Source organism: Simochromis diagramma, unplaced genomic scaffold (assembly GCF_900408965.1).
Source record: "Simochromis diagramma unplaced genomic scaffold, fSimDia1.1 OVJJ01000530.1, whole genome shotgun sequence".
Taxonomy (NCBI): domain Eukaryota; kingdom Metazoa; phylum Chordata; class Actinopteri; order Cichliformes; family Cichlidae; genus Simochromis; species Simochromis diagramma.
The window spans coordinates 35,318-43,902 of NW_024387352.1; the positions used below are offsets into that span (position 1 = coordinate 35,318).

Genomic DNA, 8,585 nt, shown 5'->3' on the forward strand with positions numbered 1-8,585 from the left:
GATGTAGAGCTCTGTGTAGATCTGATTCAGAAGGGTTGGGTTTCCTGCTTTAGCGATGGCCTCAAACACACACTGGAACTTCTTCTTCAGGGTGGATTTAAGGTTACGATGACAAACTGCAGCTGGAAGTTCTGAATGAGAAGAAAAATAAACACTCAATTCCAAAAAGAACTAATCTTTAAAACATGTTGCTCCATCTTCCATCTCTGGAAAATGTTCATTTATCCAGCAGCTTAAATCTTTAGATAAATCCTCTTACGTCTCTGCAGACGGTCAGCCAGCTCCTCCTGCTTCATTCTCCTCAGGAAGTCCACTGTGATCTTCACAAATGCCTCTCTGCTGCTGCTCCTCTGACTCTCTAAGCATTCTGGGTAATCTGGACTCAGAACCTTCTGGATCTTCTTCAGCTCGTTCTTCACAAAAGTGATGATGTTGTCCTCCAGCAGCTGGAACAGAATATTTATGAATGAGCCAATCAGACTGAAATCATGGAGCCAAACATCAGATCCATGTTGGACACACTGACGATCCACTGGTCTACAAAGAGCAGCATGGAGATGACTGTGAACAGAACAGATGTAACAGTAGTTGTTGTACATGTACAGACCATAAATATGGAATCCAGCTGTGTTTGACGCTGCTGGGCAGACTGACCACTGGGAACCTCTGAGCTTTGCTGGTCCACTCTGTGGAGGAACCATGAAGGATTAGATCAACACAGGATAAAGATCCAGGAGTTTCTGCTCAAATAATTTCATCTGAATCAACTTTGTCAAGTTTTAAACTCTCAGATTCCGAAAATATGGGCCATTTTTACTAAGTTTATGGACGTCCTTTCAGTGGTGATGTCAGGGATGATTTTGAAGAAGCTCATTAAACTGAACCATCAGCAGATCACTGCTCCAAAACCAGAACATGATCCGAGGTCTCCCTCCACCACCAGAACACCAGCTTTACTAACGTGGTAGATCAGTGTAGTACAGATCAATAACTAGGGATGGGTATCGTTTAGGTTTTATCCGATACCGGTGCCAAACCGGTACTTTTGAAACCGTGCCGGTGCTTAAACAGTGCTCAAACCGGTGCTTAAAGAATGGAGAACACAAAATTGGTCCAAAAACCTCTCATCTTCAGCTTTTTTTTTTTTTTGTAAAAAGATAACAATGTTAGCCTTTTCTTCAGCTATAGGGCATATATGGTATCACTCTTGGCTGGAAGCAGTGCTTAAACAATGGAAAAAACACAAACTTTGTCCAAAATCCTCTCATGTTTAACTGTTTTCCACTTTTTCTTTGGTCATTTTAGCCTTTTTGGCCAGGGTGAAGGGAGCATCTGCCATCAAACAAGAAGACAGCCGCATGTAGCTATGATGATGCTTGCTAGTTCACCTTACATGTGTAACACTGGTGGTGCAATACTAGGCCTGTTAGTGCTACTTCTTGCCTTCTTTGCCTGTAGTACGGCAGTATAATTACCTTTAACCACAGTACGAGGACAGAAGGGAAATATGGACCAGATCAGACAGGTTCTAGATTCGTAGGAGCCAAGGGTGTATGACAACAGAGGACTTGTACACAGTAGGTGTAGAAAACACAATTGCATTTATTAACAATTATTAAAGTTGTGCACATTTAACAAAAGTAGAGCGCTCTTCTTGAAAACAAAATAAAATAAACCCCACAAATAGTCGACCCAAGGATATATTGTCTTTTGTGTCTTTTTTAAAGTCAATTTCAGTCTTTCAATGTTCAATAGTCACTCAGTGTGTTTGTAACCAGTCGGGTTACAATCTACCAGTTCATCCGGCTCTTTGGGCTGGGCTCGCCATCCAGTACTGGAAAAGGGATCCTCGATTCTTCTCAGGTCCTCAAAACCAATCCAATCCAAATAAGCAAAGGAAAAAACCTGACCTGGGGACCAGGCCAGAACACAGTAGTTCAACATTTAAGCTATCATGCCTGTAACTTATTATTACTACTGGTTGCTTGTAGTGCTTCTAAATTTCTTTCAAAATATTCTATGTTGTACAACAAATTATTCTCATTTCAAAGGGAAAAAGTGCATAGGAAACACATTTAAAACAATACAAAATAGCTCAGTGCATTAGAAATACACATTGGCTTGAGACTTATCAAGTTTCAGCTAAGTAAAGTGCAGGTGAAGGCACTTAATTTCACATTGCTAATACTTAGTGTGCAGAACTATAATTAGCACCATGAGAGAAGGGAACATGTGCTAACATAACAACATCGCACAAAACCATACATTATACATCAATACCACAGTAATGTGACATAAACCTTTAAAGAACATCTCGTATAAAGTGCAGCAGACTCAGTGCTAATTGCTTTAGCCTCAGAAAAGGCACTTTCATTGCAAAATGGCTAACGGAAGTTAGCATCGGAGCTAGCGGCAAGTAGCATGCTATGCTAGCGCACGTGTACTGCATGGGACTTACCATGCGAAGCAACAAATGTTACACGGGCTTCACAGTGCTCACGTTGGCTCACGGCCTCTGGAATACAGTATCACTCTTATTATTCTTGCCGAAAAAAGGACTTTCACTATCCAGCTAGCTTCTTCGCCACACGGGTAAACTGATCTTTCACCGTCTGTGTCTCTGGCGTATCTGACTGGCACATGAAGGCACACAGGTGTCTGAGCAGCGCACAGACTGGGGGAGGGTCAGACCGGCCAATGATTGGTCGCTCAGTGGATCTGACAAACACACTCTACAGGACTAAGTCCTGCCCCCACACCATTTATACATTACATATACATATGTACATATTAATTAAACTTATGTTTACATGCTTTTTATCAGTATTTATTATAATTAACTTTGTTTTTATCAATATTTATTCCCATCGTGAGAGTATGAATATTTATACTTTTAATCCCGTTTTTAACACTGGGTTACACATACATTAATGTAATAACGTGGTTAGCCTACTCAACGTAAATTACACACGAAAAACATTAAGCTACTCACGCAGAGAAGAACGGGTGCTGTTGCCATCATCATCCTCATCATTTCTGCTACACTGGCAGGGCTAGGGGCCAGGACTCTCCTCTTCGGGTTTTTGGGGGATGTTGCTAACTCCGATAACAGGCAACCCACCCGCAGTAGATGTGCACGGTGTGAGGTCTCGCAGCAAGCTATCAAATACGGCGCATTTCTCGGCTTTTAAAAAAAACGCTATGCGTCCCCAGGTGTTTCATCATTCGAGGTGTTACCTCCTTTGACAGTATCACAGTATCAGCTTAAAGCACTTGTTGCAGGCTGCTGAGTTTGCATCATTTGCTGTGAAGTACAGCCAGACTTTTGACCGCTTCGCCTTGGGCATTTTTAATCTGTAGAGCTGCTCTAAAAGAATGTACGTACCTGGGCCCGCCTACTATCCTCAGAAACGTAAAATGATTGGCTAGAATCTAAAGCGTATCACAGCTCAGGAAAAAAAAGCACAGAAAAAAAGAAATGAAATGTGCGCTGCTTTTCGGTCTGGTTACTACCGTTTATGTCAAATACGGTGCCATGATGGCACCGGATACCGGTACCCATCCCTATCAATAACTGATGAGTCATTTGATCAAAATCACTGAGTGCTTCACGTCTGACCCTCTGATGTTTCTGTAGACATTTTGCATATTTAATGAATGTCTGACAGTTTTACATTCATTCTATGAACACAGTGGAAATGTTGTGTTATAGTCTCCATGTTTTTTCCAGCATCATAAATTCTTAAGTTCAGAAAATTCGATTCTTTTTTCACAGCTGAAAAACAACAACATTTATTCTCTATTGAAATCTGCATCGTCCACTCCAAAGGTCACAATCTGAAGGTAACATCTGGTTTTGTTCCCTGTGGTTAACTCTGAGCATCAGTATGGTGGGATTTATCCACTACATCCACACCACTGTGGTTCAGTGTTGTCCTGATGGAGTAACAGCAGCCAGTATGATCCAGGCTTTAGCTGCTGGGTCTCTGTGTGACCTCTCAGACTGTTTAACAGATCAGACACAAAGAGAATCAGAGCAGCTCTGTTCTTTAAAGACAAACATGAACCCACTCAGGTCACACTTTCCCCACAGATATGAGCATCACTGTCCTCAAACAGCAAATGACCAAGTCGAACATTTGGATCTTTTCTCTTTCATTGTTTTCTTTTTAATGAATCTTTGTAACAATCTGAGGATGTTTCAGGTCATATTTATCCAGGAAACACAAACATGTAAAGGAGTCATCACAGCTCTCTGACCTCGTTGCTCCAGGTTCACCACTGAAGAGTGGAGGATTTAGATCTTTGGACCGGTCACTCCTCACAGACGGACAGCTGGACCCTGCAGACTCTGCTCTGTCCTCCTCTTCCTCCATCATCATCTTCAGTCAGTCTGAGAGGTAAACCACAAACACTCAGTGAGTTCACATTAACAGGAGGAACTGAGTTACAGTCGCTGACCTCTGACCTGTCATGTGACCTAGAAACCAGGTCAATATGTCTGTAGGTTCAGTCATCCAGGTCATGTGATCTAAGGAGCTTGGAGAGAAAAGAGACGTCTTTAAGTTTCTGGAAGACGTTTCATCAGAGAAGCTTCTTCAGCTCTAAAACCAAACGGTGGAGAGTCCCAGATATTTAAACCTGAGAGGGAAAGAAAGCATGTCGCTGACCCACCACTGATGTTATTTCAAGGAGGAAACTGAGAGCCTTTGCACCAGGAGCACAAACATCAGCTCCAGCAATGATCCACTGATGTGTTTTTATTCCATGTATGAATGTTGTTATTGACAGAGATGACGTTTGTGTGTCAGTGATGCAGTGACTGTTGTTGTTACCTGTACAGGCTGGTTAGACTCTATGAAACAGATCATACAGATCTCTGCATGTTAGAAGAGACTATTAAAGGTCATGAATGAGACAAAGGCAGGGAGGCGTCCTTTACAGCTAAACAGCAGAGTGAGAGAACAGCCAGCACCTCTACATTTATCACATTATACAGCACATGTATGATACTGACAGGGATGAGAAGAATTTAGTGATTCTGATCCCATCATTGATATTACTTATTGATTCTCAGTAGCTCTGCTCTGACAGTCACCACCATCACTGAGCAGCATATCAAAGACATTTGTGCACATTAACTGCATGTTGTGGCTCAAATGTTTGTGCATGTTGGAGGCATTTCCTCTTTGTTGTGATCAGTGTTGGTCATTACTCAAAACAGTCATTATTACACATATTACACAGAACACTTTAATTAAAAGTAATGGAGTACGTTACTTCATTACTCCTCATAACATTACTTTGATGTTACTGTGTAAAATGAACAAATGAGCATGTAACAACATAAAGCTGAGGTACAGCCCCACACACCAACACAGATCCTGATGAGGTCACGTGATGTTTCTCTGAGTGTTTATGAACACAAATCAAAGATGAAACAGCACAAAGACACTTCAAAGTGATTCTACTGTAGAAGCATGAACAGGTAGAAACCTGCAGCCTGACTGCTCATCACTTTGTTACCTGTTCAAGTTCAGCAGCAGCAGCTCACTTTATCACGGTGCTGGTCTGGGGTCAGTGTTTACTCAGCTTTAACCTCACTCTGGGTTCTAGGTTAGCTTAGCGTTAGCTTAGCGTTAGCTTAGCATTAACATGCTGTCAGGTGTCTCGTGTGTAAATATTAATCACAGTGACAGTAAAGGAGGTAAAGGGCTGTGACGTCATCACGTACGCTGCGTCCTCTGTGGGCTCTGACTGAACTCACAAAGTACAAACTACAAGTACACAAACACGAACGTAGCTCAGAGTGGCGGACACACTCGGCCTCGTTGGTCCAGCTGTGAGTCCGTTACCGTGAACTATGGAGCGGCAGATTTGTGCTGGAACTAAGCTGCACACAGCTGATGTTAGCCAGGAAACATTACACAGTGGCTGGATCCCTATAGAGATTGAAAATGTGACGTCACTCAGGGGTAAAACCGCAAAGAATTCTGGGAACTCGTGGCAAGAGGTACTAGCGCACGCAGGCTTTCAATTGAAATCAGTTATACAGCGATAAAAAGAAACACAAAAAATGGCAAGAAGCTGTTGTATTATTAACTGCAATAGCCGGTCGCATGACAGCCACAGAAAGCCGATGGGTAAAGAGATCGGTTGTTTTTGGATTACGTCGTTGAAGAGAAATTGTTCGAGCCATGTTTCCAAAGTAACAAAGAGGCAACTGGATTGCAGCCATTCAAAGACAAAATATAACGTCCCAGAACACTCCAGCTCACAGGTTAGTCTGCTCCAAGCATTTCCACAAAGGTCAGTCTGCTGTTGTAGTTAATGCGTCATTTTTCTTAACATAATTGGTGATATAGGTTACAAGCAAGTCTGGCGCTGAACAGAAATGGTCGCGCTATGCTCCTTTGTTTATTGTGCATAAATAGTAAATTGTCCTGACACAATATTGTGTTTCGCTTCTGTTATTACCATGGTACACTGACAAAACATATACTTTTATTCACAGGGTAAAACAGTTGTTTTGTATCACTAATTGCCCAGTGCGATTACAGCATACAGCATTATTGTCACTGCTACATTTCTGTGATGCGTACCAGAAATTATTTCCACTACTAATTAATTACCATTGAGCGCAAAGGTCCTATTAATAAACGGTTAACGATGTGTATTTATGAAGACGATTTGTGAGACTGGTAAACTTATATGTACGATGGTCTTTACTTTCTAAACGGTGCATTTCAAGGTCCTGCACCCATCTGTCGGTAAACTGTACCTGGGCTTGTTGCAGTGACCTGAAGTTACTAAACTTCACGATTGTATGCACTCACTCCAAGAACCGTATGATTATAAATCTGAGCGTGTTGAAAGTTGGGCAGCACGCTAACGTATTTTGTCCCTCTGTGTGCTCGTAAGGGTCTGACCCTTTCACTGGTTTGATTTTTTTCCTCGTATCTTTTCTTTGACTTTTCATCAAGTCTGTCTTTGTATGGACCGGCATTGTTCTCCTTCGTTTTGTACATACCTTTTTGGGGGGCAAAAAAAAAGCAAGAATTTATTGGAACCGAAGAATGAACGTCTTGCGGTGCTGCAAATGCTTGCATTTGATGCAGGTACTTGGATTGTTTTGCCACGAGTTCCCGGCATGCAATGCGCGAAAGTCACGTGGTCTGTCAATCTCTATTCAGGGTCTGCAGCCTTAAAGTACGCATTTCAAGGCCAATTACGTCACAGCGGCGCGCCGAAGGCTGTCCCAATTCAAAGGCTGCTCGAAATGCGGCCCTGAAATGCGTCCTTCATTTCCCTGAATTTTAAGGCTGTGGCGGTGTAGACTTCGTGGCCCAACATATCCCAGAATGCATAGCGCGGCGGTGGGTGTGGATAATTTTGCCGAAAAAAAATGGCGGATGAGGGGCACCCGAAGGGTAAACTTTAAGTAAGTACTGAATATTATGTTACTTATTTATGTGCAAATGTTTAATAACGAAGAACATTAAAACATTACTGTTGGCAACATGTCAGCAAAGTTATGTGACATTAGTGACGTTTGTACTAACTTGGTTTTAAAGCTTTTACTTTAAAATATACGTCGTTCAATAGCTGAGCTTAATCTTACAGAGAATGATCAAAGCTCATGTAGAAAGAAACAAACACATGAACAAAAGATTTTCTCCTTCATTTCTGTCAAACAAAGCTTTATGACACGTTTCCAGCTGTTAGTATCATGGTTGCTAGGCAACCTGGGCAGCGCAACGGAGGCTAGACCGTCCCATTTCACAAGCCTCGCACTTCCGGCCTTAGCGGTCTTTGAGTACGCGGCCCTTGAGGACTATTGAGGCTGCTTACTTTAAGGCTGCAGACCCTGAATTGGGATACAGCCACTGACTTTAATGGAGAGACCGGAAATACAAGCACACACAGTTTGTTGTGTGAAGAAATCAAACATGAGCTGAACAAACAGTAAAGTTCCTAAAGACAAATTGTTAAAGGAGGAAACAAAGCAAACTTACAGTTTCTTCACACACCAACAACAAGCTCCACTCCACGAAGTTCAGGACGTGAAAGTAAACTCTGAGCAGGAAGGAAACACCCAAAGAGACGTTTGAGGACAATCAGGAGCATTGGAACACTGTGCTGCGTTCAGGTGCACCTCGGAAACTCCAAACCTCTGGGAGGCTGTGATTTATTTCTGCTGGTTTTCCTGTTTAAAGCACAAACATCTGTCATCACTTTGTTGTTCTTCTTCCTGCAGTGTTTAAATATTTCAGCACTGAACTGATGTTTCTTCAAAGCTCATTTCAACCTATGAATGAAAGTGCAGACTGAGAGTGGATCACATGATGTCTAAGGTGTGTCATGTGACATGTTCAGTATTGTCACACATGTCTAGATTGTCCCTGATATCATAACAGCTCAAACACTGATGATTATATTTGAAGAAATTTTTACTGATGGCAGCAAAGTTTGAATGGAGCTCTCTGTCTGTGTTGATTTCTCGCCCTCTGGAGGTCAAAGCACAAACTGCATGATGTCACTGTAACCACCACAGTGACAGGAAGTGTTTTTATGACTGAAACACT

The 8,585-nt window shown here is 42.1% G+C and overlaps 1 long non-coding RNA gene across 1 annotated transcript; it reads right to left on the reverse strand.

Annotated features, from left to right (window-relative positions):
* Positions 1-4,143: 4,143 nt before the first annotated feature.
* Positions 4,144-8,247, reverse strand: LOC120718522. Its single transcript, XR_005692507.1, has 2 exons — positions 8,016-8,247; positions 4,144-4,539 (listed from the first exon to the last, which is right to left on the reverse strand). It is a non-coding gene; the product is annotated as an uncharacterized LOC120718522 (long non-coding RNA).
* Between the last annotated feature and the right edge of the window lie 338 nt (positions 8,248-8,585).